Source organism: Ovis aries, chromosome 2 (genome assembly GCF_016772045.2).
Source record: "Ovis aries strain OAR_USU_Benz2616 breed Rambouillet chromosome 2, ARS-UI_Ramb_v3.0, whole genome shotgun sequence".
NCBI classification, from domain to species: domain Eukaryota; kingdom Metazoa; phylum Chordata; class Mammalia; order Artiodactyla; family Bovidae; genus Ovis; species Ovis aries.
Genome location: NC_056055.1, coordinates 134,766,723 through 134,787,293, shown reverse-complemented (window position 1 = coordinate 134,787,293; position 20,571 = coordinate 134,766,723). Strand labels below are relative to the sequence as shown.

The 20,571-nt window shown below is 39.3% G+C and overlaps 1 pseudogene; it reads left to right on the top strand.

Moving 5' to 3' along the window:
* Positions 1 to 4,432: 4,432 nt before the first annotated feature.
* On the top strand, positions 4,433 to 19,896 carry LOC105611827 (tigger transposable element-derived protein 1-like; annotated as a pseudogene).
* Positions 19,897 to 20,571: the final 675 nt, after the last annotated feature.

Sequence of the window (20,571 nt, the reverse complement as noted above, 5' to 3'; positions counted from 1 at the left end):
TTGAAAAGATTTTTAAAAAAGTAACTCTATGGTCAGGAATTGGCCAAATGGGAAGCTGATATTCAGAGCTTGATAGGAATTTTTGTTTCAGGCTTCCTCTACCAAGCTAAATGTACCCAGAGGGAGAGAAAAACCTTCTGAAGACTTTGTTGGAAGGATTTACTAAAACATTCCAAACAACTCTAAATTCAGAACATAGAAATCTTTTGATTTCCATCTTAAATCTTCTCCCTGATATAAAAAAGCAAAGTGAAGGTAATGCGGTTGGATGGACACTTAAGCCTTTTGGTATCACTTAGGTTGCAACCCAATTCTTTGAGAAATTGAAAGCAACTGTCCATATCTTACAAATCTTTGCAAAACCAGAAATGCAGTTCAAAGTCCACCTATCCTTTTTCAACCAATCCCAAAACCTTCCTTATTCATCTCAAAAGGCTTATAGGTATTGTAAAAATTTTGGCTTTAGGAAAAGAGTCCTTCTTAGAGGAACTTGCATTCTTTCCCTGTGCTTTTGAGATGTAAAAAGCACCTGGTCATCTGGTCATCTCCAGAAATTCTTATTCAGGCCATCTCTTAAAAAAAAAAAAAAAAAAAAAAAAAAACACTTCAGGGAGATAATTCTTACCAGAAAGAAAACAAAAGGGGAAAACATCATTTGCAATTTAAGCGGATGAAAAACTGTAAATGTCTCCTCCCCAAATATTAGTAAAAAGTTTTAGTCGTCAGAGCGTGTAACCTTAACTTATTCCATTTGCCAGAAACAGAATTTGGATCCAATGTCTTTAATGACTAGTGAGTTTTATAATATTGTACCTGATTCATGGCTAAAATTTTAAAACAGAAGCTATAAGGTGTTTGTCTGTTTATGCGTGTCTATATATGTGTGTGTTGTAGATGTGTGGTATTTTCTATCTCCAAATGGGACTGCCAAAATTAACCTGTAAAAGAGTTCGTTTAATTGCCTTAAAGAAAAATTAAGCACTTACTATGAAATAAGTATTCCTAAAACTTCCAGAAATATAATAGGAACTAACCCAAGAATTTTTCAAGTTCACATGATCTAAGATAATCGTTGGTAAATAAAAGTTAAAGTTTGTTAGCTTAATTATAAAATAGGTGTGTTATCTGCAATAAACTGTTATCAACATTCAAAATAATGCAGGCATACAACCTTTATTCTACCTGGGTTTACTAGTCAAATAAGTTCATGTTATCTGTGTTACAAAATGTTAGCAAGTAAAATAACTTTCTATGATGACATCTTCATGAGCAATCCAAACATAATTGTTAAGAACAAGTGAATTAAGTATATGTAAGTGGTATAAGTTTCTAGGTGAAATTTTCAGCAATTCTTATGTTTTATGTCTACTTAATGGAGAAAGCAATGGCACCCCACTCCAGTACTCTTGCCTGGAAAATCCCATGGGCAGAGGAGCCTGGTGGGCTGCAGTCCAAGGGGTCGCTGAGAGTCGGACACAACTGAGCAACTTCATTTTCACTTTTCACTTTTATGCATTGGAGAAGGAAATGGCAACCCGCTCCAGTGTTCTTGCCTGGAGAATCCCAGGGAAGGGGGAGCCTGGTGGGCTGCCATCTATGGGGTCGCGCAGAGTCAGACATGACTGAAGCGACTTAGCAGTAGCAGCAGCAGCAGCAGCAGCGTGTCTACTTAAATAGTTTCCAAAGTCTTTTTGGTTATTTGAAACCTTAAAGTTATATTGAGATGAAGTAAATGATGAATATTAATTGAATATCTAGATCATTTTCAAATAAAATACTGGATACATTACTCATTGCACATAGGTGTACCCACTTTTGGGTTCCTTTTAGAAAAGAACCAATGGCATTTGGGTTTATTAGCAAACAGGTTTTGTTCCACATTGAAAGTTTACTACGAGGAAGAATATACTTCAAGAAGTTATGAAATATATGTTTGCTAACCTAGAATCCACAGAATGCTAGTATAAAAAGTCCACAATTGCTTACTTCTTAGTTTTCATTAGGAATCAAAGATTTAAAAGGTTAAGAATTCTAAACAAATGTGTATGAAAAGTAGGTAAGGAAAGTAAAATATTTATTGTTCTAGGATAAGAAAGAAAAAAAAAAAATAGGACAAAATTGCAGAAGGTTTGTGAAAAAGGAATCCTGGGAAAGGAATTTTATGCACAGTCCAGCTGGTTAAGATTGCGATACATTTATTTAAGATTTTAAAAAACTGTCTAATAGCAAAAGAATACTAGTTCAAAATTAGAATTGGTTTTCTCTCTGCTAAAAGGGCTAAGTTTTTTTTTGTTTGTTTGTTTGTTTTACTTTTGGCCTGTTTTTGGTAACAGATTGCAACAGTTTCTTTACCTTTTAGGTAGTCTCTCTGAATAGTAAAGATTTTGGTGTCTTAACTGTGCTTCATATTTTTTTTTTTAATCAGATGTTTGATTCCTTAAGAAAACTGCTTCTCAGTATTAAAAGAGCTAAAGTTTGCTCACAACTATGTAACTTTCTGTATTTGCCTTTATCTTCCATTGTCACTTGGGTTAGATAATTAAGCATTATTTCATAATAATCTGTGATCCATTTAGTTAAATGTTCAAACCTTATGATGTTTTGATAGCTTTCCCAAATGAAGTTTTCAATGAATTTTTTTTTTTTTATCTTGAACTAATTTTGGGATTTTCCAGAGGGCTCCTGGAACATGTCAAAAATTTTGTTCTCTTTCCTTGTAAAAAGAGATATATTAAACTACCTATGCTTATTTACTATGATAGATTAGATGGGACACAATGTTAAATAAGAAGTAGTACTATGTCTTCTTTTTGTTGTATTTATATAGGCATATGTTATAAGTGTTCCAGACATTGTATGAAATTCCTGGAAATTTGCTGGTTCTGGTATAATATTATCAGTTGGCAATTCCAGTTATTATCTTAAAACCCTGTGTATCATAGGAATAACCAAATTTATTTGTCAATTCCATCCTAATGAACTCTCATCAAATCTTTAACCATGAGCATTTTAAAGTCTTTTGTCACGAACAGTTATTGTTTTATTCTGATGTTTTTGCAAAACAGACTCATGAAAAGACACTCCTGACCACTGACACTGCTGTGAAACTAGAAGGCATGGAGCCTTAGGGACACGTCTCAAAGCTCAGGAAGGCTGCATCTGACATCTGGCCCTGTGCAAATGCTGGAGACCTCCAAATCAAACTGACAAGGAAGAAGAGTAGTTGGCATGGAGGTTTATTGTTTCCACCCAAGATGCCAGATCAAGACTTCATACTTCAACTAAAAATGAAACCCCTTCTTCTTGTCTTTCTTTCTGTTACTCTGGCATTGTTCTGGAAATATGTCAGTATCCATACCTTCCAGGCCATCGCTAAAGAGAGGTGACCTTTCAAACTGCTGGATTTGTCATCAAAAACTTTTTTCTGTCCGTGATGCTAGAGAACCCTTGGTCCTCCCTTTGACCAATTTTCCTTCTAGTTCAGTGCCACTATAAACCACAATCAACCCTCCTTATAAGTCACAGAGTCTGCTTTTACAGTTAGACCATTCAGTGCCTTGTGTTCACCTTTCTTTGATTATAACTGTACTTGTCCAGTTGGACACAATACCTTTGCAAAGCAAAGCACCTTTATACCCTCACATTCTTAGGGTAATCTAAATCAGATATGCTCTCAAATATGAGATCTCACCAGCACTACTCATTTTTGCAAGGAATTTAGAACAACTTTTTATTTTAGGGTAGGAGATTTACTGACTAAATGCATTGAAAATGTAACTGACCCTTGGCTGGAACAGGCAAACAAAACAATTCCCTGCAAACAAATTCATTAACAGTGGTGCCTTAGTGGAAGTGGTTTGTGCTGTCAGGATTTATCTTTGTCTATTGTGGTTATCATTCTCCTTGGGCCTATAGATAACTGAGCAATGCTTCTTAGGTTATCTAACTGTGCTCTTGCTGTGCTGGGCTGTGCTATTGCTTCAGTCTGACTCTTCACAACCCTATGGACTGTAGCCTGCCAGACTCCTCTGTCCATGAGATTCTCGAGGCAAGAATACTGGAGTGGGTTGCCATGCCCTCCTCCAGGGGATGTTCCCCACCCAGGGATCAAACCTGCGCCTCTTTGGTCTCCTGCATTGGCAAGCAGGTTCTTTACCACTAGCGCCACCTGGGAAACCCAACTGTGCTCTTAATCAATCAAACTGAGACAACTCACCGGCCAACTCCCCTGAAGTTACATCGTTGAGTTAGAAAGGACCTGCCACGAGGCATTAATGACTCAGGATTTACTTCTTTTAGAAGGTCCCTACTTCCCTGGTTAGGAAGGGATATCAGAAAAGGAACAAAGAGAATGACTGACCTAAAATATGCAAACCAGTCATGACCTGTGACTCTCACATAGAGAAACAGCAGAAACTGTGCGAACTTCAGAATGGCAGCTGGGAGTGGCTCCAGTGCCTTAAACTGTGATCACATCTCTCAGGCCGAGAGTCCGATCTATACTGGAGGGTTGTTAACAGCAACAAAGATAGAGACAACAGGCCCCAAAACAGAGTCACCTGTGCTAAGCCCCATGTCACCAAACCGAGACTTAGCACCTAATTACAGTTCCAACCTCTGCCAGGAATGGAATCTTAAAGCAGTCAGTCTGGGATTACCTGGTCAGCACTAGTAAGGTGATCTGCCTCACAGACCCCTGCTGGCCCCTGAAGAAAGGTGACCTTGCCACAGGCAATCTGCTCTTTGCTAGCATAACACCCCTGCCCTGCCCCTTCTGCCAATAAAAGCCTTCCCTTTTGTATAGCCCCACAGAGCTCCTTTCTGTCTGCTAGATGAGATAATGCTCAATTCATGAATTGTTGAATAAAGGCAATAAGATCTCTAAAAAATTTACTCAGGTGAGTTTTTTTTTTTAACACCAGTTAGTGGGTAAGTTGGATATATTGTGTCTTTCAGAGTTAAGTGATAAATCACTGCAGGATAATAATGAGTGCCTGTGTCTCCAACAGCTTTTCAGAAAAGGTACAATGTTCTAAATGTAAACTAGTGGACCAAAGAGGTAGTGAAGATTTATTTCCTATCTGTTGGCAAAAATAGATTTCTTTCCTTAGACTATTAATGATGATGCAGTAAAAATGTTTATACAATAACCTCAGTTAAAATTATAAAGCAAAGGTAATATAACTGAAATACCTAAAATCCCTAAAGGGCCACCTCAGCCATAATAGTATTGAGACAGATTGCATCCCAGGAATGTCGCTGTTGCCTATACATCAGGGGAATCTAACAATGGTAACGCCATGTAGAGCTTATGGTCACCGACAAGCATATTATCCCATTGGTTAATCTGTACCCACTGGTGTCTTTGTGTTTTATGACTGTACTGATCTTGAAATATCTGGATTTGGTGTCTTAATTTAGGTGGCTTAAATATATTAATAGTTCCCTCAATTTTCACTCAATAAGTTTAAAAACAATATCTTCAAAATTGTGTGGTGTAGTTATATCACTGTTCAAAGAAAATGTCGTGACGTATACATCCACGCACTTGGCTTCCCTTTATAACAGCTGGGCGAGGCGGATGCTGCTTGTGCTATCAAAGGAGAGCAGGATAAACATTTGTCTCCGTTTTTAGACTGTCCATCAGGTCATTCATCATGGGGCCCACTTTTTCAAACTTCTTGGATTTTGAACAATTTGGCATAATGAAATAAGTCAATCTTCAGTTTGTTTTTAAAGATATCATCATAGGCAGTGCTGGGAATGAGAATTCTAAGCTTAACACCACCTGTGGTTATACAGTGACAATGTTTTCTGACTAGACTTTATTGTTTGGACCCAATGATTACCTTTTGCTCTGTTTAAATCACATTTGGTGGTCAAAGCAGCCGCCAGGGAGGGAATGTGGACCAAACCATAGAGCCTTGTTATTCAGGCCACCTGAGACTGTTCTGTGTTTATGGGGGAAATGCGATGTTACACCCCATGACGAACCTGGGAGTTCATTAAACAAATGCTTATTGAATGCTTATTCAGTATTCTGTGAGAGGCTCACAGTGCTCAATCTGCTAATAGAGACTAGAGTCCTTATAAATAGTCTGCTGTACTCTCAGTACCTGAGATGAGAATGGCCTGAACCTAAAATCCTGGAGGGGAGATCCCATTCTGATGATGCTGGCAGCTTAGGAAGAACCACTTTGAAATAAGGCAGCAGGGGTCACCCACAGAACAGGCATAACAGCACTCTGTTTATCGTGTACAGTGAAATGTTGGGCGGAAGACTGTATCTTGGCTTGTGTGACAGCAGAGTCTACCTGTCCCTGTCACCGTATCACCTGCCTTTGCCAGTAATACATTTCCAATGACTGAGCACATTACGCACAGTAGGTGGAATTAGAATGGTTTCAGGAATTTTTAATACTCTTCTCTCTTGTGAATGATTTCCTCTGAAATCAGAGAAATACTGATTTTGAAACATGTGCTTCTTAAGTACACGGCTGTTTAAGGGGTAATCAGATTACATGGGTATTGAACTCGAGTTCTGTCATCTGTTTACTGTCTGTCCCTCAACCACACCTCTGCCCATGCTTAAAAAAAAAAAAACAAAAAACAAAAACGGCAAAGTAAACAAAACCAAACTCCCCAAATGTTTTGGGTCATCTCCTCTTGCAAAAGCTTGCAGCAGTTCTCAAATTTGGAGTCACCACTATCTAAAGGGAAGTTCTGTAACTCTGTCTCCCTCCCATGGACTATTTGTAAAGCTGTAAATAACATCATAAAGTCAGTTAGACGCTTGCAGTAAAAACCCTCTTTTGATTTTCAAAATCTACAAATCCTAGGCAGTCTGTCTCTAGACCTCATAGTTAAATATTTAAATAGTTAAATATTCAACTATTCCCTTCTTGTAAACTCATCCAAGTGTATCACTTTGCTTATGTTTTACTAATCAGGAGATGACAATAAGAAAACATCTATATGCATATGTTGTTTCTTTTAAGCATAATCTTCCGTGCTTAAAACTTTCTCTTTTGAATACATGCACATGGTAAAAAAATTAAAACTGTAGAAAAGAAAAAAGTGAAAAGCAAGTCTCTCACCCCTTCTGCTGCTTTCACTTTCCCCAGCCAGAGGCAAGCCTGGTCCCCAAGAGCTTGTGTATCCTCCTCGAGATATTCTGTGCACATACAAGCTAATCTTTCCACTCACTTTTTAAAAATGGGCGAACATTCTGAACAGTTTTGAACAGCAGCCCACTCAGATCAGTGACACCAAATGTGTCCTGGAAAAACAAGATGCCCAGACACTTGAGATCATCATATTCAGCTGGGTATATTGGCTAGGACACTCCAGCTCACGCTGTCCCCAGCTTATGGGAAGCACAGCTAAGAAGGTTGTAAATGTGACATGTTTAGTCTATTGGGGCCCAGGTAGAAACTGTGCTCAGAACCCTTGGCCATTTGCTGTTTGCAGCACCACGGAGTAGTGCCAGCAAAACCTGCTTCAAAGACAGTCTGTCCCAGAAGAAACACATGCATTATTCCAGCGGGACACCAAATTCTAGTTAAGATGTGTCTATGCGTACAAGTTGAAAATATGGGAATTTAAAATCAACTGTTTGTTTAAAAAACAACAAAAAAAGGATATTCTCATTGATCCAGCAAGGCCACTTCTAGAAATTTATCCAAAGATTTAACCATATGTATGCGTACGACAACCATTTGGGAACAAACCTAAATAACCAACAATAAAGGCTCAGTTAAATCAATTATGTTAATTGAATAGAAAATCACCTGGCCATTAAGATGAAAAAGAATGTTAAGTGATACAGAAAGGTGTTTATAATACATGGCATAAGTAGGTATACAGAAAAAATATTATTTATTATATATGGAGTATGTAATAAGAGAACCGCAGGTGAGAGCTAGTGGAATAATTTATAACAAATGTTAAATCTTTCTAGGTGCTAATAGGCAATTTTGTTAGAAGTTTTCACTGCTTTTTTAAAGCTAAAAAATTTAACAGTGAATACTTTTTATCCAGGTTGAAAATAAAACAGAAACATTTTTTAAAAACTGAATAATAATTGATTATCTCTTGAAGTAACCAGTTGCAGATTATTCACTAACCAGTTATTTAAATAGCTTTTTCTTGGATACAATCTAATATTTTTTTGCAAACATCTGCTAGCTTGTTTCCTCCTACCTTTGAAATATTACTCTTTCATGATCCACTGATTAAAATAACATGTGACCCCTTCACAAAGTCTTTGGATTATTATCTGGCAGGCAATTATACTTTTTAATCTAGATGTGTTGCCTGAGTTTTGTTGAACAGTCCCCAGACTCTTTCAGTTTAGATTCTATGATCATGATAATAGGTAACATTGATTGAACTTTCACCCATACTAGGCTCTGGGTGCAGTGCTTTTAAATGGAATCTCATAGAATATCTAAGCGTGTGGACCACTACTATCTTCTCTTTACCCCAGTGGAAACTGAGGCTCTGTAAGGTTAAGTAATATGGCCAAATTTATAGAACTGAAAAAATGGAGGAGCCAGGATTCCAGAAGTTGGGCTCTTAATCAGTGTAAGAGGCTCTGCTGCCATCTATAAGACTGTCCCATCTCATATTTGATGATTGGGATTTTTAAAGCATCTTATAAATCTCATTTTGTAGACAATGAAATTGAGTCAGGAAATGGGTGATGTGTACGTGCTTGGAAAGGTAATCTAAGAAAAGGCAGATACAATCCAGCATCCACTGGTCTCTACATTTAGCATTAACTCATTTCTTAGGAGAACAGAAAAACACCACAGCGTCCTGCGTGGCACTATGAAGAAATAATGGGGAGGTGATTTTTGAGCTGCTCAATAAAGGAGGTGATGGAAATCTTCCCACCTCATCTTGCTTATTGCTGATTGGGCACACAATACTTGCCCATCAAGATCATTTTCAAAAGATGATCACTTCAGTGTGCTCAGGCCTGCAGGACATAAGTACATGGGCAGTGGTGGTAAAAGCTATAATTATTCTTAATGGGAAAATATGCAGGTAATGGCTTGGATGATAATGTATCTGTAATGTACAAGTTCCAAAGCCCAACGAAGTAATTAAGCAATCTGCAAACATGCAGGCGGAAAAAGCCCGAATGGAAAAGAACCAGAATAATGTTCCTTTTGAATAACTGGCAGCTTCCTTAACGAGGAGTCATAAAAAGAAGAGCTCTTTCTTATCTCTCTCTCTCCATCCATCCATCTCGCTCATCTCATAAACAAATATTTTTGTATCTTAGAGTACTAAGTATAATATTTGTTGGAGGCCAGTTTTCCCAAGCTATCAATTCAAAAGACAGTAGTTGTTCTTTATGGCATGTTAATTTGCACATCGCTTTATTCTCATCAAGTTTATTCACACACATGAGTCTGTCTCATACTCAAAAGCAGTCGTAGGAGAGAAAAGAAATAGTCCCCAGCAAGGGCTGGAGGGCTTGAATGTGAATTCTCTCTCCTCTGCTTGCTCCATGGTTGACTTGTTAATCATTTATTCTCCTCTTTAGGGTGATGATTCATACTTCACAGGCAGATTCAAAACGGAGAAAGTGCTATATCATGACAGGGCTGTGAGTTGTGTACCAAGGAAGTGCAGACATTCAAATGAAGAATCCAAGGCACAGTGATTTGTCCAAGGCATAGAACTGGCTGTAGGCAGAGAACTCAGATTTTCTGTTTTTATTGAGTATAAGGCAGTGCATTCTTAGAGACAGAGAAAGAGGGTTGAGTGGTTGATCTTGGCCATACTGTGACAAGTCTGGAATTGTTCAGGGCATCAATAGCAGCAGGTTTTCTAAAAATAGGCTCTTTCAAAGGGTGGGTGTAGAGAAACTATTTGTAAACACGTAAACCAATCAAATCAAAGGGGGGTACTTTTGAGGAATACTAAACCAATATATTAGTTTTCTGAAGGATTTATAGAGTAAAAGCCTAGGAGGAAATGGCTAGATTAGGGCTGTCCAGGGAGCAATTAGCAGCACTTACGAACTATTAAAGCACTTTGTCCTTAGAAAACAACAGAAATTCAGAGAGAAAGGTTTCTTTTTCCCTTTGAATATGCAGGCTCTCTGATGCCAAAGCAAAAAACGTTGCTGTTGAAATTTGCAAGAGGTTGTCCTATGATTAATTCATGCTGCAGCTTTTAAGTTTCTGTACATTGGTAACTTGGGTTGTGGTTTTTGTCAGTATCACTAACAAAGCAGCTTCAGACCAAATCAGGTTTTAAAGGAGACATTGAAAGGCTGACAAAAAAATGTAGAGGGATGTTATTGGTGGCCCAGTAGGTGGCAGTCTCCCCTCTGACTTAGTGCCTCAAGAGAGGTTTGGGGATGGAGAGGATGGGGGCGATTCTGGCTTTATTTTTTTATTCAAAATATCTTCCCTGTTTTTTGAGGTGCACTGGGAAAACAGCAAGTAAGGAAGACATGGCAATAAAACATTTTTCCCTCTCCTATTTATATTGGACAATTGCATGCTGGCTTCTACCTACATTTAGATGAAGTGCTTTTTATTTAAGGTTGTATTGTTTTGTGTGATACCTTGCTGAGCAGATGCTGTATCTTTTTTCCACTGTTGAATATTCTTATTACTTTGCTTTTACTTTGTAAAAACAGCCTGGCTTTCTTCCCTGGTGGCTCAGTGGTAAAGAATCAGCCTGCCAATTCAGGAGACCCACGTTCAATCCCTGGGTCAGGAAGATTCCCTGGAGGAGGAAATGGCAACCCACTCCAGTATCCTTGTCTGGGAAATCACATGGAGAGAGAAGCCTGGCAGGCTACAGTCTGTGGGGTCGCAAAAGAGTCGGACACGACTGAGCAACTAAGTACAGTACACAGATATACAATAGGCACAAGTGTGAAGTCCTTAGGTTTTTATGGGAATAAAACTTTATTAGTGTTTCTTTCCATCTAGATGAAAAAAATAAACCACCCTTTCTTCCCTATCTGTGAACACTGACCCATGGTCTGTGGCTCCAGCCATGTTTCCCAGAGCTGGTGTTCTTAACATTTCATTCTTATATCCATAATCTTAATCAGCCTGTAGGAGATCACCTGCTCCATCCCTCATTATTAAGGGTGAGGGTGAGCTAGTCCATCTCTGCACCTGAGGCTGTAGGTCCAGACTTTCTGATTAATCCACTAGCCTCTGTATTTCCTGGATAAGGAAAAGGAAAGGAGATGAGCCGGTGGGGGACAAAGAGAGCTAATGTTTATTGCCTCCTTATTTTGTGTGAGGCACTATACTAGTTTTATGTCATTCTTAGAGAAAGTGAAAGGGTTTGTGGATGGGGATGAGATTAATAATGTCTCCATTTTATGGGTGAGAAAACAAAGGCTCAAATACTTGTCCAAGGTCACTCGGTTGGTAAGAGCCAGGATAGAAAACAGATACTTTTCACTCAGTTCAGTTCAGTGCAGTAGCTCAGTTCAGTGTCTGACTCTTTGCAACTCCATGGACTGCAGCATGCCAGGCCTCCCTGACCATTACCAACTCCTGGAGTTTACTCAAACTCATGTCCATTGAGTTGGTGATGCCATCCAACCATCTCATCTTCTGTCGTCCCCTTCTTGCTCTGCCTTCAATCTTTCCCAGCATCAGGGTCTTTTCCAATGAGTCAGTTCTTCACATCAGGTGGCCAAAGGATTGGAGGTTCATCTTCAGCATCAGTCCTTCCTTTTTTTTTTTTTTTTAAATTTTTTTAATTTTAATTAATTTATTTTTTTTTTAGTTTTTTATTTTTTAAATTTTAAAATCTTTAATTCTTACATGCATTCCCAAACATGAACCCCCCTCCCCCCTCCCAGCATCAGTCCTTCCAGTGAATATTTAGGACTGATTTCCTTTAGGATGGACTAGTTGGATCCCCTTGCAGTCCAAGGGACTCTGAAGAGTCTTCTCTAACACCACAGTTCAAAAGCATCAATTCTTCGGCACTCAGTTTTCTTTATAGTCCAACTCTAACATCCATACATGACCACTGGAAAAACCATAGCTTTGGCTAGACGGACTTTTGTTGGCAAAGTAACGTCTCTACTTTTTGATATGCTGTCTAGGTTGGTCATAGCTTTTCTTCCAAGGAGCAAGCGTCTTTTAATTTCATGGCTGCAGTCACCATCTGCAGTGATTTTGGAGCCCAAGAAAATAAAGTCTGTCATTGTTTGCACTGTTTCCCCATTTTTTGCCGTGAAGTGATGGGACTGGATGCCCTGATCTTAGTTTTCTGAGTGTTGAGTTTTAAGCCAACTTTTTCACTGTCCTCTTTCACTTTCATCAAGAGGCTCTTTAGCTCTTCTTTGCTTTCTGCCATAAGGGTGGTGTCATCTGCATATCTGAGGTTATTGATATTTCTCCTGGCAATCTTGATTCCAGCTTGTGCTTCTTCCAGCCCAGCGTTTCTCATGATGTATTCTGCATAGAAGTTAAATGAGCAGGGTGACAATATATAGTCTTGACATACTCCTTTTCCTATTTGGAACCAGTCTGTTGTTCCATGTCCAGTTCTAACTGTTGCTTCCTGACATACAGGTTTCTCAAGAGGCAGGTCAGGTGGTCTGGTATTCCCACCTCTTTAAGAATTTTCCAGAGTTTGTTGTTGTCTGCACAATCAAAGGCTTTGGCATAGTCAATAAAGCAGAAGTAGATGTTTTTCTGGAACTCTTGCTTTTTTTGATAATCCAGTGGATGTTGGCAATTTGATCTCGGTTTCCTCTGTCTTTTCTAAATCCAGCTTGAACATCTGGATGTTTACGGTTCATTTACTGCTGAAGCCTGGCTTGGAGAATTTTGAGCATTAGTTTTCCAGCATGTGAGATGAGTGCAGTTGTGCGGTAGTTTGAGCATTCTTTGGCACTGCCTTTCTTTGGGATTGAAATGAAAACTGGCCTTTTCCAGTCCTGTGGCCACTGCTGAATTTTCCAAATTTGTTGGTACATTAGGTGGTATTTAAATTTATTTATAATACCACCACCCCATTTTAAACACATATTGGTTATGTACCCTTGGGCTATGTAGAACTAGTGCTTTCACTGAAACACACGTATTGTGAACTCTTTTGCCTTAATATGGTTCATGCACTTCATATTCAAATTAAAAACCAGAAATATGCAGTCTTGATTCTTCACTTGAACTTAAGTCACATTTACCCTAGACCTTATACTTGTCTGGACATCTCTAGAGAACCTGGTGTGTTAATCTTTAAGGGTTTATTTGCATGAGGAGAAGGAGTCAAAATTTGGACAAGGACGGACCTAGAAGGGGGAGGGGAGGTCTCTTAGAGTTCCTTCAGCCCAGTCTGGGTGATAGAAATTAAGGACTGAAAATAAATCTGAGAGTAGTTTGAAAATTCAGCAAGACATGGAGAACATCATATACTGGGGGCTAATGTTATAAATGAGGTCAGAAAGGCACGAAGGAGAAATATTTCCTCATTTCAGCACCTTCAAAATGTATAGTGGCAGTCATATCAGTTTTTTTAAAAATAATTTTTTATTGGAGTATAGTTAATTTACAATGTGTTAGTGTCAAGCATACAGCAAAGTGAATCAGTTATACATATACCTACTGTTTTTAGATTCTTTTTCCATACAGTTCATTACAGAGTATTGAGTAGAGTTCCTTGTGCTATATAGTAGGTCCTTATTAGTTGTCTATTTTATATAATAGTAGTGTCTATATATTTATCCCAACCTCCCAATTTGTGTCCCCTCTCTTATCCCCTAGCAGTTATGAGCTGTTTTCTACAGCTGTAACTCTATTTCTGTTTCATAGATAAGTTTTGACTTGGACTCTTTGGAGTGTCATGAGCAAAGGAGAGTGGATGGTCTTACTTTGGTGAAAGGGCTGCAGCCAGATAAATGTTTCATGATTGCTGTGGTGGTGGAACATCAGGGAAGCCACAGTTATCTAAAGAAGAAATAATGGCTGAATATTTTGGTTGGGCTTGGGATTTTAAGGCAGAGAGCTTTGGCTTAATCTCAAATTATTCCGTGAAGGAAGCCCTTACTTGATCTCCTCAAAAGGCAACTATGGTTCTCACCCATTTAATGGGTCCCTTGAGATGAGATTCATGAGGAAATAATGAGCAGACAAGAAATCTTGCTTAATTAGGTCTTTGGTTGATATTAACATGATATTAACATGACCCGCATTCCCTTTTATTCCCGCTTCCTGCCATCTAACCATTCCTGAAGGGCAGAGTAATTAGCAGAAGAAAAGGGACAGACCTTACCCAGGCTTGGTGAAGGGAATATGGGTAATGCTTTTCCAAAAAATGCTGTCAGAGTAGTTGAAGACCTATTTTGTGGAAGAGAGATTAGACTTTTGTATGTCGCTGGGTTAAAGTGACAGAGAGAAGGACTGTAGTTCAATGTAAGGGAGAATTTAGAGACTATCAGAGCCATGCAGAGATGGAATGAGCTGCTTTGGGGGAGAGTGAATTCTCTGCCAGTGGAGCTGTCCAAGCAGAGAGCAGAAGCCGCCTGCTGGGATGAGACCAGAAAGAGGGAAAGGGAAGGATTAGAGTAGGCGACCACTGATTTTTTTGTAACCTTGAGATCTTGAGATTCTATGACTATGTGATAAGACTGCCTGGATTTTACTGAATCAAATGAAAGTAGTTTTTTAATAGTAAAAAAACCTTTTCCTGTGACTATAAGAAATGGTTTAATGGCCCAAACAAAACAAGAAAGCTCAGGCTCCCTTGACCCTTCAGTTGGACACAGGAGGGCCTCAGCCCACCTATTTCATGGGTTGAAGATCTCACAAGCCCGCCCAAGATTTCTGCTGCTTCCCCATGCTATTGTGATATTGCTTCTGAGAGCAAGTGTATTGCCTCTTTTTCTATTCCTGCATCATCCTGGTGCAAAGCTTTACTGATAATCTACTCACAGCAAGTATTAGTGAGTTTTTGTAGCATTTACTCAAGATTTGGAAGTCATAGGGTAGGGATTCCCTTGTAACAATTCACAGCCTCCCTTCACTTCTTGCCTATATTACTCTCTTTCTTTTCCTTTCTTAGAACAAGGTCCAAGTTCTTCATGCACATTAGTTTTGTGCACCCCTAGGCTTTTCAAGTCTGTATATATCGGGATAGGTGAGAAAAAGCTCCTGTAACAAATCTAATTATAAAATCTTAGAGGCTATCACAACAAAAGATTACCTCCAACTCTTGGTGGATGTCCAATATAGATTATCAAGGAAACCTACTCCTCAATGCCACTCAGGGACCCCAGGTGACAGGAGCACAGCCATTTCAACGCATCAAGCACTCCTGCAAGCTCCTACCTCAAAGCATCACACAGTGTTGTGGTCACTGCTGAGGTCTATGGTCCACGGGCCGGAAAATGTCCCACACGGCTCCACTGACTTTAAGAGTCTGAGAAATACCAGGAAACCCTAGAATAGTTGGTGACTATTACTGTTTCTGCCTCTTCTTCAAATTAGAAATTTTCCCAACAAAGATGGCTCTCCCCTCAAAGGGAATTCTCATACCACTTACTAAAAGAATATTTCCTCTTCAACTTACATCTCTATTTTCAACTTAATTTTGCCATACTTCTGCAATAACTTCTGTGATAAGTCCTTAAATCAGGAAGGCAAGAAGTCTGCTTGACTGAGGTTATACTTATATTTGTTGCCCAACTTAATGGGCGATGTTTGAAAAGTTTCGACGAAGCCACAGTTATCCAAATGCAATACATTAAACTAGCTGGGAGTCATAGATTATTTCTGGCTTAGAAAGTAATGGCCTTTAATTCTTTAAGTTTTACTATGCCTGTATGTTTTCAGCTAGGACTTTCTTAGCCCAATCTTTAATAGCTTTGGTTTGCATGTCAATATTTCCACTATTTGAGAATGGATTATTTACCTCATTTAAAGATGCTTGAGGATTTTTATTACTTTTGACAAAATTGATGGTAGAAGACAGCTATTCTAATCTAGGTTTTAACAGTTTCACAAATTTGGTCTGTCTTTTCAGAAACTACAGTTTACTCTGAAAAGCTCAGGTTTTAGATTTTGCTCTGTATCAGCAGTGTGTTTGTGGCTATCGAATGTACTCAATAATTGCTATTTCTGGTCCATGATGCTAGTTAGACTGTTTTGTCAGTTAGGCCCTTTATCTTCCCACTTTTTAAATAGATGGCTTTCAATTTAGACTATCCATCTCTTCCTCTACTCTTATTAACATATTTTGTAAACTTTTCTGAAAGATAAACTTGTGTACGGGCAGGGTGCCTCAGGCAATTCCTATAAAGTGGTTAATGTCAACACAAGTGAGAAATATCTTAGGAACATATGCTATCTCAAAATGCCACATTTATGCCAAAAACAAACACACAGTTTACCAAAGCAATCAACCAGATAAAATCCAACAAAGCAAGAACACCCGCCAAACAAAAAATGAGGTTGAAAGCATTTTTAATATTGCTGTAGCCATAAATGTTGACAGTCTCTGACCCTAGCCTCTCTGCCAAGGAGGGCGTTCAGACCCAGAGACTCATCCAACATCACAGTGAGAATTCTAAGGGCCATATGTGGATTTTGTGTTAACCAACGATGAAAACGTGGTATCCCACAAAGTGACAAGTGTAGACAGCTGAGACAAAGGACCAAGCAGCCTCCTGCCGTGTTTGCTCACTCATTCCATCACTTACAGGTGTATGGAGTTCTTACTATGTATCAGATACTACACCAGATGCTGGGGAAAGAACTGACAACGAGACAAAACTTCAGTCCTCAAGAGCCTTGCTCTCTGTTTTTCTAACACTGAGTCAAATTTCCCCTCTTAGAACCGTCTTCAGACATATAGATATTCATTCCTCTCTTCATAGATTCCAAGCTTGATAGGTCTAGCTCCTCTAAATAAGCTCCCTACTTCTGCTTGAAATGTTTATCAGAATATTGATATTTCCACGTTATTGTACCTTGTATCTCCCCTTAAAATTGAGAAAGCTTATCCTGCAAAAAAATCCCTTAAGCCTAACAATTCATTTATAAATTATTTTGCATAATGCAAAAGCCTGCTTGGAAGGCGCAAAGGCTTGGTAGTGTGAGTTCAGGGAGGGGAGGGGAAAATTAGGGATAGGAGGGTGTAGGGGCCCTGTGGGGTGTGCCAAGGTTGGTGAGTGTAGTGAACTGCATCTGAGAAGAGGATCATAAAGGGGAGCTGGGAGACTGGCAGGAAATGGAACTTCAGTTGCATGGTTCAAAAGGTTTTTAATGAAAGGGCTACTTACAGAGACAGGGGTGGCAAAAGGGGAAGCAATAAAGGATGCCCATGCCTGCAGACACCAGCAATAGAAGGAAGTCATCGTCACCTGTCACAGCAGAGAGGACATGGAGCCACGAGAGTAAGAGGCCACTTGGGCAGGAGCTATGATACTGGAGGGTGCAGCCACTGTTGACTAGAGTGGCTCAGAGTAGGGAGGGAGATGGGAGGAGATACGCCCTCTAACCTGCTGCAGGAGCCACAGATTGGCCACAACCAACCAGAAGACAACTAGCCGGGGAACCAGAGTGATACAGTCCAGGAAGCCAGCTTCCCACAGAACTGGGTGAGCAGGGGAGAGACGGGATTTGAGGTGGCGGTAAATGAAGAGTGACATGCAAAGAGGAAAACCAACTTCAAACACACGTGAAAGCATAAAATAGAACATAGCTCCCAATCTACTCATAACCCAGCTTTAATCATTGTTAGTATTTTATATGTGGGGGAATGGAATACAGGTACACCTTATTTTATTGCACTTTGCTTTACTGTGTTTCGTGTATACTGCATTTTTACAAATTGAAGTTTGTGGTAATCCCGTGTTGAGCAAGTCTATCAGCACCATTTTTCCAAAAGCATTCGCCTATTTCCTGTTTCCATGTCACATTTTGGTAATTCTTGCAAAGGTTTTAGTTATTATCATATTTGTTACGATGATCTGTGATCAGTGATCCTTACTGTAACTATTATATGTTTTGGGGCATCACGAGCCACGCCTGTGTAAGATGAATAGTGTGTGATGTGACTGCTCTTGCAACCAGCTGTTCCTCATCTCTCTCCCCCTCCTCTGGCTCCTCTATTCCCAGAGGGACAAGAATGTTGAAATTAGGCCAATTAATAATTCTACAGTGGCTTCTAAGTGTTTCAGTGAAAGGAAGAGCTGCAAGTGTTTTACTTCTGATCAAAAGTTAGAAATGATTAAGCTTAGTGAGGAAGGCATGTCAAAAGGTGAGACAGGCCAAAAGCTAGACCTCTTGCGCCAGTTAGCCAAGTTCTGAATGCAAAAAGAGAAAAGTTCTGGAAGGAAATTAAAAGTGCTACTCCAGTGAACACATGAATAAGTGAAACAGCCTTATTTAGGCTAAAAGCCTGACTAGATCAGCCACAACTTACCTTAAGCCAAAGCCTGATCCAGAGCAAGGCCCTAATTCTCTTCTGTTCTATGAAGGCTGAGACAGGTGAGGAAGCTGCAGAAGAGAAGTCTGAAGCTACCAGAGGTTGGTTCATGAGGTTTAAGGAAAGAAGTCATCTCTATAACATCAAAGTGCAAGGTGAAGCAGCAAGTGCTGATATAGAAACTTCAGCAAGTTATCCAGAAGATCTGGCTGAGATAACTAATGAAGGTGGCTTGGCTTAGACAAAACAGCCTTGGAAAAAGATGCCATCTAGGACACTCATAGTTAGAGAGGAGAAGTCACTGCCTGGCTTCAAAGCTTCAAAGGACAGACTGACTCTCTTGTTAGGGGTTAATGCAGATGGTAACTTTAAAAGTCAGAGCCAAAGCTCATTTACCATTCTGAAAATCTTAGGGCCCTTAAGAACTATGCTAGATCTACTCTGCCTGTACTTTGTAAATGGAACAACAAAACTTGGATCATATCACATCAGTTTACAACAGAGTTTACTGAATATTTTAAGCCCACGATTGAGACCTACTGCTCAGAAAAAAAGATGCCTTTCAAAATATTACTTCTCATTGATGATGTGCCTGTTCAAAGAGCCCTGATGGAGATGTACAATGAGATTAATGTTATTTTTATGCCTGCTAATACAACGTCCATTTTGAATCCATGGATAAAAGAGTAGTTTTGACTTTCCAGTTTTATTATTTAAAAACTATATTTTGTAAGGCTATCGATGCCTTAGAAATTCCTTTGTTAGACCTGGGCAAAGTCAACTGGAAACCTTATGGAAAAGAGCCACCATTCTAGATGCATTAAGAACAATCAGAATTCGTGGGAAGAGGCCAAAATAAACAGTGCCATGGGGTTGGCTGCAGTCTTCATGGCTGACTTTGAAGGGCTCAAGACTTCAGTGGAAGAAGTAGCTGCAGATGTGATAGAAGTAGCAAAAGAACCAGAGTTAGCAGTGAAGTCTCAAGACGTGAGTGAACTGCTGCAATCTCATGATGAAACTTTAATGGATGAGAAGTTACTTTTTACGGATGAGCAAAGAAAGTGGTTTCTTGAGATTGAGTCAACTGGTGAAGGTGCTGTGAAGGTTGTTGAGATGATAGCACACGATTTCTAATATTACATAAACTTAGGTGATAAAGCAGGGTTTGAGACGATTGGCTCCAATTCTGAAAGAATTTCTACTCTGGGTAAAATGATATCCAACAACATTGTATGCTATAGGAAAATCATTTGTGAAAGGAAGAATTAATTGATTCACAAACTTCATTGTTGTCTTCATTTTAAGAAATGGCCATAGCCATTCCCACTTTCAGCAACCACCATCCTGATCAGTCAGCAGCCACCAACATCAAGGCAAGACCCTCCACCAGCAAAAGGATTATAACTGACTGAACTTTCAGATGATGGTGAGCATTTTTTTAGTGATAAAGTATTTTTAAATTAAGGTATGTGCATTGTATTTTCAGACATAATGCTATTGCCATTTAACAGCCTACAGTCTAGTGTAAACATAACTTTTATATGCGTTGGGAAACCAAAAAGTCGTGTGATTCACTTTATTGCAACATTTGCTTTATTACACTGGTCTGGAACCAAACTCTCAGTATCTCAAAGGTCTGCTTGTATACTTTACACTGCATTGTTCAAAAGAATCCAATTCCCTATATTAAACCTCTTATGGATTGAAAAACAGAGCAGTTTCTGCTTGTTACACTGAATCTTATTGAAAGCCATGTTCGAACTAGTTATCCTCTTTCTATTTGAAGAAGTTGGAAAGCTAAAAGCTATATATTTCTTAGGCTGCTTTGCAGCTAGGATTCTGGATGTGAATTCTACTCTACCTTTAAAGTGCACTTCCATGGAACTTGGAAGTTAGGCTTTAGGTGGCAGCTGTCTCCTTACCACTGTGGAGGAAGCAAGTTCTGCCAGATGTAAGTGCTGGCAGTTGTTAGACTGTGTGCTCCACTGTGGGGACACCATCTTCTTGGGAGAGGAGAGCTGGTAGCAGGGGCAGTGGTGGAAGCTGGGACATCTTCAAATCCCAGTGATGGCATTAGGACCTATGTCTAGTCTAGCAGCAGCCTCCTGACTTCTACTCCCTGAACCTTTCCATTGTTTA